Source organism: Micropterus dolomieu, linkage group LG06, assembly GCF_021292245.1.
Source record: "Micropterus dolomieu isolate WLL.071019.BEF.003 ecotype Adirondacks linkage group LG06, ASM2129224v1, whole genome shotgun sequence".
In the NCBI taxonomy this organism is placed as follows: Eukaryota; Metazoa; Chordata; class Actinopteri; order Centrarchiformes; family Centrarchidae; genus Micropterus; species Micropterus dolomieu.
In genome coordinates, this window is record NC_060155.1 from 15125026 (window position 1) to 15140023 (window position 14998).

At 40.3% G+C, this 14998-nt stretch overlaps 1 protein-coding gene across 6 annotated transcripts in view; it reads right to left on the bottom strand.

The window, feature by feature from the left end:
• The window catches only part of per2 (period circadian clock 2), a 37501-nt gene extending 30314 nt beyond the window's left edge, over positions 1-7187 (bottom strand). For 3 of the 6 annotated variants that reach the window (XM_046051818.1, XM_046051816.1, XM_046051815.1), the window contains exon 1: positions 6836-7187. The gene's annotated coding sequence lies outside the window, so the exon portion shown is untranslated. The remainder of the gene's footprint in view (positions 1-6835) is intronic. The other 3 variants (XM_046051819.1, XM_046051817.1, XM_046051814.1) reach the window with 1 other exon arrangement.
• Positions 7188-14998: the final 7811 nt, after the last annotated feature.

Sequence of the window (14998 nt, forward strand, 5' to 3'; positions counted from 1 at the left end):
GTATGCAGCAACACTGGCATGGTTCCTGTATTAACTTACTATTAACTTGCAAGCACACACACACAATCATGCACACAGTTCAAAAATCTTTTAGAGACATAAATCAATGCTTCACTTATCCTCCTTCAAAAAGGTGTCTTTTGTCTGGTGTGATAGAGAACATAGCAGGGTTAACCCCTGGCCCTGCAGGTGCCTCTCTGATGTACAGTGAAAATACCCTCTTGTGCAGACAGTGTGGCCTTTTAGAACAGTGGGTCTGTCCCATCTGAGCCCTGCAACCCTTTCAAAGGATCATCCACCCTGGGACACAAAACACCAGACTGCGTTTATCTGAATGCCACCATAGGTTACCAGCCAACAGTGTGGAACTTTGGTCCTGTTTTCTGAAGGCATGTGGTGCAGCAAGCAGGATTTTATACACAATCCTGTACAAAACTAGTGTCATCTCAGAAAATGAAGCTAATTAAATGCCAGATTTCAGCATATGAGAAAGAGGCATGCGTGTCTGGGTAGATCTTTCCTAGAAAATCGTCTCTGGTTACAGGAAGAAACATCTATTTCTATTTTGGGAACATCAATAGTGGCATGTTTGGAATAAACACAAGGAAAACTGGGAAGTAACCACAATCAGAGAAACAAATGCAAATGTTTTCTACGTAATTTTCAGCAGCGGAAATGTACAATCACAGGGAAATACAGTTATAAAAATGCTACAATGACCAACGACCATGCATTCATGATTTTGGTTAATGACAAGCTAAGGGACAATGGAAGCAACAATTTCCAAGAGAATTAGTTAAATAGAATATATCTGGCAAGAAGCATTATTGAGAGTTACATATATTAAAGTGCAAAAACGGTCTCGATGAGATGAAAAAGTAGAGCTGCTTCAGCCCACTAATGATGTAGAATTAGGCTAATTATACCATAGTGATGTAATGTAACCCACGATTCATGATTGTCTCTTCTTCCGTCTCGCCATTGAAGTCACCAAATTGAACTGTTTGAATTTAGCTATACAAACATCAGTCTGACACGTTAATTATGGTTAAACTTGGGATTTAGAGCACAGGGGGAAAAAGCCGTATCTCCTGTTTATAATCCTTTTTCTAGGCAACAAATTAGAGTCACATTCAAAGCCATAAGCCCAGGTGTCCATGTATAACCCTCCAGCTTTGTTTTCTAGGGATAACCTGATTAAGCGGTGGCATGACTTCCTCTCTACCCTGCAATGGAAAAATGTCTATTTTCTCCTCTGACGGAAGACACATGCCTTGCTTAATTCACCTGAGCTCTGTGGGGGTATGTAGCTGTGATTATTTAGTCTAACCAAGTTAGTCTTAAGTGTTAGGCCCATGCAAGCACAAGCATTGTATATGGAGGGTTTTCTTAGTGTGACTCATGAGCCTGATGGAGTTGCCGTATGTCGAAATGTTTAAAAGGTCACCATGCTACTGAGTGAACTGGGTCGACATACAGTGAAATGACAGACAACCAAGAAGAAATAAGTGAGCCACCAGGGTTCTGAAGTTCAGAGACCACTTGGTAAAATGAACTGGAGCAGTGAGTTTAGCAATGACTTGTCTTCTGTGCAAAGTGCAGCGATGTGGTTAAACTATTTTCTGCAGAACAAGAACAAGCCTCCTATTATTCGTAGTGGACCACCTGACTACGAGATATTACAGCCAACATACTGTGCATGCTGAACATTGTGCACAAACTTCTACTAGCTACTCAAAGTGTGGTCCAAAGTTAAATAGCTGACTGAAGTCCGTGACTTCACACTAGTTAACAACTGCTAAACATTCACCTCATTAGCTCATTATCACGCCAAATCTGTTGGCTCGATACCAGCAGACAGTCAGCGCGAGAGAGATAAAGAGAAAGTGAGGCTATCTAAACATGGACGGTGACCAGATACAAGCTCATTTAGCAATTTAGACAGGGCAGATAGGTAGGACATACACTTCCTCCTCTAGAAATATTCTTCCCTTTGGGCATCATCCTTCAATGAAATGTGGAGTGTAAGCAATTTCTGTACCTACATTAGTACATTTTAATACTGTCACAGGTGAGAGAACAACATTCCCATCACTTGTATGTAGTTCTGTCAAAAGCCAGGTGCTCTGTATTAAGTGTCTAACAGATTTGATTTTTAAAGCTACCATTTAGTGGCACAGATTTAAAAAAAAAAAAAAAAAAAAAAAAAAAAAAAGCGCAAGTAAGGTTAAGTAAATGTATGCATTTTTCTTTCGCAGCCTTGTTTCATAGCAATAACAATGCACTGAATTCAGAAAGAAAGAGTGAGTTAAAGAAAAAGACACATGGAAGGCAGATGTAAAAAAAAAAAAAAAAGAAAAAAAAAAAAAAAGAAGGGATGTGTGCCGCTGCAGGCCAACAGGGTTGGCTTGTTTGACCGTACGTGCACTCAGAATGGAAAATCATATACTTACTCTTACTGAGGTGATTTATTATACTTCATTTCTAGAGTTTACTCAAAATGGAGCAGTCGTTCAAATAATCACTTGCTTAAAAGATAACTAATAAGAACAGTCAATAAATGGCATACAATATCAGTCAATAACATTTACTTTTTTCTAACCACCTGTTCACCATTTGATAATAGCCTATAAATGTCCAGTGCGCCTGCAGTAAGGGTTACCTGAGGCGACTTCAACGATCAATGCGATTATTCTCTTTTTCACAGTCATTAACCAAATCTATTTCATCCTGTTGAGCTGCTACAGGGTGGGAAATGGAGGAGAATAATGTGGACTTCCTTTGTCCCCGCTAGGAAACCAATCAGCATTCTAAACTGAGTTACAGCACAGGGAGCTTAATGCGTACTCTCCTCTAGCATGGGACACTGCTGTATGTCACATCTTTCACTGGTTTTACATGATGTATAAACACATGCAATGAAACATTCAAATGCCGAGTTATGAAGCTTTCTTGTCAAAGTGCACAGACTGGTAGCAGGTCTAGGTAGCAGTTACATCCACCACCGAGGTAGGTACAACGAGGAACAGGTGGCAAACAAGGCAAGATGAGAAACATAACTCAATTACAGGTTTTATATCACTGTTCTCAGCCCTTTTAGTCATTTTAATGCAATCAAAAGGCTATCAAGGGATGAAACAGAATGTTGACCTGTGGGGAACATGCTGCTCACTTGGCCTTTCTGAATCTGAGGGGACTTCAACAGAGATAATTTAAAATAAATCACTTCATCATTGGGGAAAAGAAAAAAAGAGGATAGAATACTCCATTCAGACATGGTTTGAAACCATTAAAGCTAAGGCTGTAATCGGGGAGGGAAATTTAAATTTGATTATGTTGTTAGGTCTTGCCAACAACATAATCTGTTTTCTTAAACAGTTGGATTGAGAGCCTTTCTCACAAGCTTCTTCTGCCTCATTCTTATTTTCCAACTTGTTGCTGTTCTCAGTGCTCAACCATTAACACCCAGTCATAAATGCAGCCTATAAATGTAGGGGTTTAGTTTCATGTAAATCCTACTTAGCTTAAAAAATAAAAAGACTGGTAAAGAGAAGGTTTCAAACGGTTCAAAAGTTTTAAAAACAACTCCCTCTCTAGCTATAATTTCTTTTCATAACACTTGACTCTATGATGTGTTCTACCCTACTCACTATTTGATTTTTTTGTAATTCATCTTTGCCAGAGGAAATCTTCGGACAGATCATTTCTACCAAATAAAAGACGTTCTCAGAATTCATTTATACATACAGGCTACTACCCAATCATCAAATTAATTATATGAAAATCAACATCCACATAAGATATTCACATTGCAATGCTCTGATCTTATCGTCTAATGTGTCAGCTCAAACCATCTTATACAACCACACAGGAGCAGTTTCATAACTAAGACTCATGCTGGAGGCATTCATTTTATTAATTACGGTGTGTAGTCACTATATTGTACAATTGACTCAATTTGCATGAGGACTTGCATAAGTTTACAGTGGGTGGGTTCAGCTAAAGTACCAAAATGAACACATTTAGCTATTATAATAAATATATAATAATTATTATTGCAGGCTAAAAAGAGTTGCTTACCCCAAAACAACTGCAACACGTGATGATCAAGTTTCATTCACTGAGATGCAGTTGAAAGCAAAGTTAGAAAGTGAATCTTGACCATAGATCAATGGCTTTAAAAACTCTGATCAGGGCTGGATATTACATTTCAATAGCCTACCAAAGGTTAGCATTGAAGCTTTATAAAATTTTCAGTCTCCATTATTCAATATCTTAGACTGATTTAACCCATAACCAAGTCTCTGAAAGGATTTTAAGTGTGTATATTTGCAAAACCATTATTGACCATCAGCATGTAATCTGGTGTTTTATCAATCTATTGCTGCACTCCTAGATATGTTATTCTTTTTGCTACTTTAAAGCAATTTCTAACAGTAAATTATTTTTTTTGTGTGTATGCAATAGTCCAAACTTTAAGGAAACAATCGCTGCAAGTTTTTTCACATGCATAACTGGTTGCTCTATGGAGTCGTTTCCTCATTCGCTGACCTACATCTATCCTCAATGATGGTGCTGTTAAATTAAAAAGTTCCATATTTCAATGGTAAATACTAAATGTTTTACTAAAACGATTAAAGGCAAAATGCCATTTCATTGTGTCACTTTTAACACATCCCAGCAACATTTATATCACCAATACCTCATTTTTTGGATTGCATCTTTCTTGACTTGGCTTCATGCTCCTTTAAGCCATGTTAAAGCCAGTGCACAAATATGCCATGATTTTAATTAATCTCTGCGTCCCCCCTCCTTCAGACTGGCTACTCCATTAAGAAATAACCACCAAAACTAGTGCCAATAGTGCAAGCAAACCCCATTATAACTTCTCCATTTAAAACTTTCACTTGAAGTAAAAGCAAACAAGCATTCAAAAGTAACGCGCAATAAGGAATCAGAAGTAATAGTTTGTAGAGTATTTTAATGAGTGAATGATTTGATGTAAACTACTGTCACTGTCTGATAGATAAGTCTATCAATGATATCTTAAGAGTCATAATGGATCACATGCACAATGCATACTGTACTTTCCAAGACCACCCAAAGCTTTATCCATTTTCCTAATGGCTAAAAAAAAAAAAAAAAAAAAAAAAGGAAAAAAGAGGGAGGAGTAATTTCCAAGCACCTCCTCTTCTGCTGAAATTGTAGGTGTGGAGGTTTGTACCTGGCGCAATGCCAATGCCTTGAAGATTGTAACAGTAAGATCAACAGGTCTAAATGACTTCTCCCTCCCCAGCCTTACATGCAGCACTCCTCTTTTCTCCTCCCTCTCCAGTCACCAAGGGAAAACTTAATATGACTACTGCATGGTGCTGTTAAAATAAAAAGTTCCATGTTTCAATGGTAAATATTAAGTGTTTTACCAAAACAATTAAGGGAAAAATGCTATTTCATTGTGTCACTTTTAACACATAACAGCAACATTTATATAACCAATACTTCATTTTTTTGGATTGCTTCCTCCATGACTTGGCTTCATGCTCCTATGGGCGACATTAAAGCCAGCGGCCTATAACAAATATGCCATGATTTTAATTAATCTCTGCGTCCTCCCTCCTTCAGACTGGCAACAGCTCCATTAAGAAATAACCACCAAAACTAGTGCCAATAGTGCAAACATACCCCATTACAACTTCTCCATTCAAACTTTCACTTTAGGTATACACAAACAAGCGTTCAAAAGTAAAGTGCAATCAGGAATCAGAAGTAATAGTAATAGTTTGTAGAGTATTTTAATGATATGAATGATTTGATGTAAACTACTGTCACTGTCTGATAGATGAGTATTTTATTTCCGACTTATGACCTACTACACAGGCTGTGAAAATTCATTAACCTCCATTTTTAAAACTCCTTACATAATGTCAAAAATGCATTGTGTCATCAGGCTAAAATAGCCCCATGTTTCCTGAAAAGTTGAAATTCTTTGGAGAAACAAGATACTTAGCTGAGAAAAGCACTAGGAATGTAATATGTTAGATTGATTGCAGTCAATTATCTTGCCAAATTGCCTGTAGGGTTGCAGCTGCATCTGAACACTGGCATCAAATTGTACCATAGTAGTTTTCCATAAGTAGCCTACTTAGATACTCACTCTTAACAACTTAAACAGCACTGTCAAAACATTGTATAATGGATGAATGAATGACTCCAAGAGCCAGTCTGTCCTTTATGTAAGGATTTATCCCCTCATACCCAAATAGGCACACCGCCTGACTCAAGCATGCACAGCATGATGACAGTCTCTTCGGGGAAAACCATAGCTCACATATTCTCTAATCGGTGCTGCGTATGAACTTCTGTCATGTGCTGCTGCAGTAGACTCTTTATGTAAGGCAGGAGTTATCGTGTAACAGCGATACCAGAAAGCACGTCTTCAACTCTGCACCATGTGTTCTTGTCATCTCCGCCAGTTATTCGGTCAACTCCGCAGCACCGTGATACTGCGTAGCGTAAAGGTAGGTGGCTTTAAACGCAGATCACCGGTGGTATTTCAGCTCACAACACGACAGGCTTTTACCAACCACTCACGTCCTCGCTGTCATGTGAGGCAGGGCGGCTTGCTGTAGGCTAACATACTGACCGGGTTTGACCCTCACACTGACACAGTTATGCAACTTTGACGCTTCACGCCCCTTTTAGTATTTTACACATGCATATTAACAGCTCCTTAACGGTGGTGTTAATACTAACAAATAATCTGTCACACTGAACAGTGTTTTTTTAACCACACAGCAATAGGCTACCGATAGAGCATAGTTTAAACTCCACCAACCTCACAAAATGCAAATCCTCTCCCGATGCCGGTGTCTTCGTGAAATAAAGTCTCAATATGGAGCTCTTTCTGGTTGAATCCCGACTAAAGAAAAGCGTAGGGGTTCCGCCGGTCCTAGGCTGCTCTGACACACTGCTCTCTCCTGTTTAGGTTTCCAGACGGGTTTTTGTCATTCATCTCCAGAGCAGGCAGTGACCTCATTTCGAGCTCCGCCCTGAGCGCCTCCTCCAGCTCCCCACCTATTGGCCCAGAGAGCCGTCCGTCTCTACCTCGCACCGATTTGAAGCAATAGGCGTTGCGATAACTGCCGGTCAGCGCTGTGACTGGTCTTCAGTGCTGTCAAACATTTTACATAAGGATGTCACCGCTTTCACGTGGAAACCCACGGCTTCCTCCGGCGTGTGTGAGGCGAGAGCAAATCACTACGAGGCAGCTGCCGGTGAATGAAGCGGTGCCGATGGTTGGCTCACAGCGGCTCAGTGAGAGCCAGTGTTATCTAAACGGTTATACAAGTGTGTGTGTGTGTGTGGCCAATGTGGTTGAACTGTTTGGTGCGCAATCATTCGCGCGCAAAAGTTCCTCGACTCGCCTTAAAAATGTGATATAACAAGGTGTCTTTGATCGAGGCTGTTATCTAATTTACAGCCATCCTTACATAAAATCAGTGCTATGTTGCAATGGTGTTGCAGTGCTGTTTTAGCAGTTACACTGCGTCTAATATATGTTGTAATGGCCTACACAGGCCCACACATAACAAAAACACGTGTTATTTAATTCTTATTTCATTCCCTAAGCACTAAGTTACAGAGCTGTGTTCTGTCGCATGTCAAATAGTCGAATACAAAAAGAACATAATTAATTAAAGGCTATAGGCTACAATAGCACATTTACATTCAAAGCTCCAATTTTCATCTACATTTGTCTTATAGCTTGTTTTATATTAAAGTTCTTTTAATTTTGAGAAGCCTGAGAAAAATAAAGTATATTTTAAATCAGTTCTCGATGGATTCATGCAATAATAATGACTGTGCGCGTACACAAAACTTTCATATTGTTCAGTTGCAACCATTTTATTATCACAACTGAATGTTGGGGATGGTTTTGATTTCTGTTCTTCTGAGGAGTCAGTCAAAAGTCAAACTGTCCCCCTAGTGGCTGGGTTTGGACTCCTGTTAGCTGCTGGTCAAACCACTTGTCAGTGGTGAATTTATGACCTGGCTTTGGCACTAAAGGACTCATTACTCCAATTGCACAGTCTAATAATGCCTGGTGGAATTTATGAGTTTGACACCCCTCAATTTATAATATTGTGTGGTTGTGTTTACACTTATATTATTATATATTTATTTATTCCCATCCTCAGTAATAACATGCATCACGTATGGACTGCCAAGTGATAAACCTGTTGCAATGGAGAAGCTGTTATCTTTTTTTTCTTCACCAAGACACAGGAGTAACAAACAAACCACCTTTCCACTCAGAACGTTCAAAAATCCTAATTCAGCAACTGTATAAATATAAAAACATGTAGTGCTTGTAATAGTTTTTGGCCTTTTAGTATTAAAATGTGATTCTTAACCACAGAAACAAAGCTGTTCACGGAAAATTAGCAAAATGGTTGTTGTTGTCTTGATTCCTTCACCGTTATATGGGCCCACAGATGGAACAGAGTATGTGGTGTGAGCCATTTCTTGCAGAGAAAACCAGCACATACGGAGCAGAGCACCAGATGGCAGAAATAACTAGAGTTGTCTTGTGCTCTGCGTCAAGCTGAGCTAATGCAATAAGAAGAGATGGAAAAGTATATGTAGCCCCAAAACAAGTAGGATGCGTATATGTTTAGACTCTCACACCTTAGTCATAACCTCTTCTCCTCACATATTCATGTGAGATGAATAAATGGATATATAGATGCAGTATATACAGTATCTCACAAAAGTGAGTACACCCCTCACATTTTTGTAAAGGTCTTCGGGTGCACGGGCGCGTGCGCAGGGGGCAGCACTCGTCTTATGTGCATGTGTTCTCGCACAGACTTCACTCGGTTAAAAAAAAAAAAAGTTAGACTATTAATTTATGTTACAAGTCGAAGTGGATATTTTACGCACGGTCCAGGTGAAGCAACAGTGAACACACAGAGTGCAGATGTTGGTTTCAGTTGTTTGATAGGCTACGTCATTAATAAGCCGACGTGCAGCTCAGCGGAGTTCTCAGTCTTTTAGGCGACTTTATAAAACATACTGCTGATGGAGAAAATGGACCAGACGGGGGGAGAGAGAGACCGGGCAAGCCAGGGTGTGTACCTGAGGTGTAGGTATGTGCGAGTGTGTCAGAGTGTGAGGAGAAGAGAATTCTGAGGCAGGTGCAAAGCATACTTAAAAATAATAAGAATGTTCGTGGTCATTAAAACCTGCTTTCACAGGGTGGTATAATGTGAAAATGATGATGCATCAGTGCTGCCGGCACTAGGGAGCTACAGTTCATTGATGGAATCATGAATGCCAACATGTACTGTGACAGTATGTCACAGACATACTGAAGTATGTCACAGCATGATCCCCTAAGCATGATCCCGTCCCTTCGGAGACTGGGCCGCAGGGCAGTAGTCCAACATGATAACGACCCCAAACACTCCTCCAAGACGACCACTGCCTTGCTAGAGAAGCTGAGGGTAAAAGAGATGAACTGGCCAAGCATGTCTCCAGACCTAAACCCTATTGAGCATCTGTGGGGCATCCTGTGGAGGAGTGCAAGTCTCTAACATCCACCAGCTCCGTGATGTCGTCATGGTGGAGTTTAAGAGGACTCCAGTGGCAACCTGTGAAGCTCTGGGTGAACCCCATGCCCAAGAGGGTGAAGGCAGTACTGGAAAATAATGATGGCCACACAAAATATTGACACTTTGGGCCCAATTTGGACATTTTCATTTAGGGGTGTACTCACTTTTGTTGCCAGCGATATATACATTAATGGCTGTGTGATGTGTTATTTTGAGGGGACAGCAAATTTACACTGTTATACAAGCTGTACACTCACTACTTCACATTGTAGCAAAGTGTCATTTCTTCAGTGTTGTCACATGAAAAGATATAATCAAATATTTACAAATATGTGAGGGGTGTACTTACTTTTGTGAGATACTGTACATATACATAGATGTATACAAAGATGTATAGATATATAGATGCAACAGACATGTTTTATAGTATTCTAAAGTGACACTGCTGTTAGGCTGGGCTACAAACTGGCAGTGTTGCCATTTATTACATATATTGTATTCACTGCCTCAGACTCTGAGGCTTAGCACACAATCCAAACAAAAGGAAAATCGCTCATAGTATCAGTACTCTCAACCATGACTACTGGATGGAGACATTTTTTCCCCATCAACTTTACATAAAATGGAATGAATCTGTCGACCAATGTAAGTGTTTTCATTGCCAATGGAAACAAGCCTCAGAGCCCATCCACTAATCTGCCCTTATGCAGTCAGTGACGCAGATGTCCTAATATGTCACTAAACTAGGATTAATAATATCCACGAAAACCATCATGGCTCAAAAACATGATGAGACATGATGATGCAACTCAAGTGTTTCCCCTTTGCTGACTGAAAGTAAAAGTGTGGGAGTGACGCAAATCAGCTCAGCAGTCCTTCAAGGCCTCTATGGAAAGAAGGGCATCCCTGGTATGAGGAGTGAAGTGACACAGTTAATGGTATATGATCATCAGTATCACCACAACTAGTGTCACTCAAACAGCATGCTGAAAGCAACAAACACTGAGTCGAGTGGGATCATCTTACAAGTTGATTCCAGTGAATACTGACCTGATCCGGTGATTACATTTACATTTACTCATTTGGCAGACGCTTTTATTATTAAATAAACATACACAAAACTGAGCCTAACTTGTTGCTGTTTTTACTGACAAATAAGACACACGCGACCTCTTTGGACTCAGTTCCATTAGAGATATTTTTGAAAAATTAAAAACTCTCTCTTATTCTCAGACCAGACATCTATGAGTATGTTTTTGTGAAATGTGTCACCCAAAGGCTCAGTATCCCACAACACAGTAAAAGGATGCAAGCAAAACTGGCATCCCAAATCACAACAATATACATTATATTTTGGGATTTGAGAACTGACATAAATTATATGGTTAGTGGTAACAATCTGTGTATTATCATTAGTCCACAAATAACTTGATATATCGGGTTGTTCGTGCAGCAGGAGAAAGAAGTGTACACTCCCACGGGATAAAAAAAAAAGTCTGCAATCTTCCTCCCACTCTGAGACAAAGTGGTGCTATTTCCACAGTAACAGCAGTTTGAACTACGTCACATAGACTGCTGCCAGATGATGTGGGCTACTTTCACATCAGGCTACAGATATTAAAAGCACTATGGGATGGACGACTGCCAGCTCCTACTTGAGGAAAAATGCAGCCAACAGTTTAAATGTCTTTTTTCTAGAGCCTTAACGATAATAAAACTGAAGAAAATTAGACAGGTTTGAGTGTCATGGAGATAGCCAAACCTCGCTAAACTGTTTTAGAGTTGAAGATAATGGTAAGACAGTTATGTGGGTGGTCAGTACACAAAAATGCATTGCACTATTCCCTTTGCTGCCAAGAAGGTTACAGTAATGTGACAGATTTTCAAACGTACATTTGGATCTCCAAAGTATTGTCAGTAGATTAATGACAGATGGCAAGTTTGACATTTTGATTTCTCTCAACTGAGCAAATTTAGTTTGAGCCACATGCTGCCTTTCAGAGAAAAAAAAAGGGGCACATGACCATGTGACTCAAACACACCAAACAATGTTTCTCCCCTTGCAATACTGAAAAACACTTTGATCATTATTGGAGTGCATAAAGGATGTTACCCAGAACCAATTCAAGTCAATTTGTCATTAATTATATGGGACTTCCACAAACTTGCCTATGGTACATCACTTCTGGCTGTAAAGGCAGAACAGAAAGCATTCAGCTTTCTATGTAGTTTTCATACGGGTTCACTTTTTTATGAAGGGTCAGCATACTGAGGTATTCAAAAAGAGACAGATGCAGGTCATTAGCATTCTTGCCCTCAAGTCTACAGTTTTGCTGTGATTTGTCAGTGTTTCTGTAATTATTTTAATTCACTGTACATCTCATTAACATGAACAGTTTTATCTGGTTTTCAGCAAATAAGAGTTATGATGCTTCAGCTGTATGTAAAGTCATTTTTTATTTTAACTAATGTTTAAGGCTGATGTTATACTTTTAGATAGTGTTGGGTCTGAAAACCAAAAGAAATATAATTATTAAATATTATATATCCAACTGTTATTATTATACCCATTATTATGTACCCTAACATATTACAGCAGAGTCACAATATGCCTGGATGAAAAATAAATTCGCCCTATTTGACATTTCAAATTGTATATTTAATTTAGTCCAGCAGAGGGCTGATGCCCGTCAATACAGTTTCCTTTGATTTAGAATTTGTCCATTTTATTGAAGATAAAACACTTGCATTAGTGCCCACTCTCTGTCAAGTGGGCACTAATGCATCCCCCATTAAACAAAAAATGACTGTCAATACTGTTGTGTGTAACTCAACACAAGCACCAGCCCAACTGAAAGGTCCACAGACAGATACTGTTTTTTACTGACAGTTCTTTACGCTTTCATACAGAAGCAACTGTGCATCCCACAGCCATTCAGTCGGAAGTGATTCAGCTCCTTCATCTTGTGGGCATGGAGGGATCACCCTCAAACTGACACCCAGGGCTATAAAGAAAACATCGGCGGATGTTGTAACTGCAACAAAATTTTGCTTTGTGTATGAAGTGTGTAGGACTGCTGTATGCTGTGTTCAGTCCTTAATATTTTAGCAGGAGTCTGGGTTACTTGCATGACTGCGAACGTGGTATCCCTTTATAGTACTTGGAGGCTAGACTGCCTCCGCCTGTGAACACACTCCCTCCCACATGCAGTTTGTCAGTGACGTGTAAGCAGGTGTCAGTACTCATATGAAAACTCAAATGTGACGTGCGCCACAGATGGCGTTGTCGCTTCGTCAGAAGGTAAACTTGCCATCACAGCCAACTGCCAATGATAAAGTGCATCCACCAGGTTATTTTTCATGCCAAACTAAACCAGGTGACAGCTGAAACACTGGACTGTAGAAAGCAGACTGTGGAAGTATGCAGTCTGGTGTTAAGTTTACTGTTTGCCAACGTTTTGTCAGTCAGAGCTAGAAAATCTGGGAGTCTGGGTGGTTGGGTGCTGCTGAGGAGGGACGAGCAAGAGGCAACCACCAGGACTAGTCTGAGTCATTGAGCAAACATTCCCCCAATCATACCAATGACCTTAATATCTTAATAGTGGAACACTCATTTTCAGCATCAACACTATAACAAACATTAGGGGGTGTTAAATTAACTACTGAGACCCCTAAAGTTTTATGGGAAATACTGACTATAGAATATGGGGGTTTCTCTTCAAGTCATGGCTAAAATCTAATGGCGATTAGAGACGCTTTATCTTATCCCATATATACTGAACAAAATTATAAACACAACACTTTTGTTTTTGCCCCCATTCATCATGAGCTGAACTCAAAGATCTAAGACTTTCTCTATGTTCACAAAAGGCCTATTTCTCTCAAATATTGTTCACAAATCTGTCAAAATCTGTGTTAGTGAGCACTTCTCCTTTGCTGAGATAATCCATCCACCTCACAGGTATGTCATATCAAAATGCTTATCAGACAGCATAGGTATTGCACAGGTGTGCCTTAGGCTGGCCACAATAAAAGGCCACTCGAAAATGTGCAGTTCCATCACACAGCACAATGCCACAGAGCGTGCAATTAGCATGCTGACTGCAGGAATGTCCACCAGAGCTGTTGCCCATGAGCTGAATGTTCATTTCTCTACCATAAGCCGTCTCAAAGGCATTTCAGAGAATTTGGCAGTACATCCAACTGGCCTCACAACCACAGACCACGTGTAACCACACCAGCCCAGGACCTCCACATCCAGCATCTTCACCTCCAAGATCGTCTGAGACCAGCCACCCGGACAGCAGCTGCAACAATCGGTTTGCATAACCAAAGAATTTCTGCACAAGCTGTCAGGAACCGTCTCAGGGAAGCTCATCTGCATTCTCGTTGTCCTCATCGGGGTCTCAACCTGACTGCAACTTCGCACAGCCATTGAAGAGGAGTGGACCAACATTCCACAGTCCACAAACAACAACCTGATCAACTCTATCCTTCCATCAATCGTCAACCGCTTATCCTGCGTACAGGGTCGCGGGGGGGCTGCAGCCAATCCCAGCTGACATTGGGCAAATGGCGGGATACACCCTGGACAGGTCGCCAATCCATCGCAGCTGATCAACTCTATGCGAAGGAAATGTGTTGCACTGGCAAATGGTGGTCACACCAGATACTGACTGGTTTCTGGACCCCCCAGACTCCCTCAATACAGTGAAACTGTACATTTTCGAGTGGCCTTTTATTGTGGCCAGCATAAGGCACACCTGTGCAATACCCATGCTGCCTGATCAGCATCTTGATATGCCACACCTGTGAGTAGGATGTATTATCTTGGTAAAGGAGAAGCTCACTAACACAAATTTTGACAGATTTGTGAACAATATTTGAGAGAAATAGGCCTTTTGTGTACATAGAGAAAGTCTTAGATCTTTGAGTTCAGCTCATGATGAATGGGGGCAATAGTTATTATTCCAGATAAGGTCCACTGATGTTACAGAGGGCAAATTAGGATGATCTTCACTGTTTGCAATTCCTTTTTCTGAACTAATGCTCAGTTATTTATTTTTAGCATTTTAGCTCCATAGGAAATACACTCTTCTCTGATAAGGTTCTTGTAAGGTTCCATTTCCTGTATGACCCCAATTCACATATGGTTACAAGATCCAGGGGGCAGACGATATGATGACCACACCCCTTTTATGGCTCAGTTTCTCCTATTGATCAGTGGATGTTTAATGATGCAGATCAGAATTATTTCCATGTCTAGATTCTGTGACGATCCCACTCCCGACATGGCAGACGGAAACTAAAGATATTAGTCAGCAGGCTACAAGCACCACTTCACATCTCAAACTGCACTCCTGTTCCCAGTGATGACGATACAT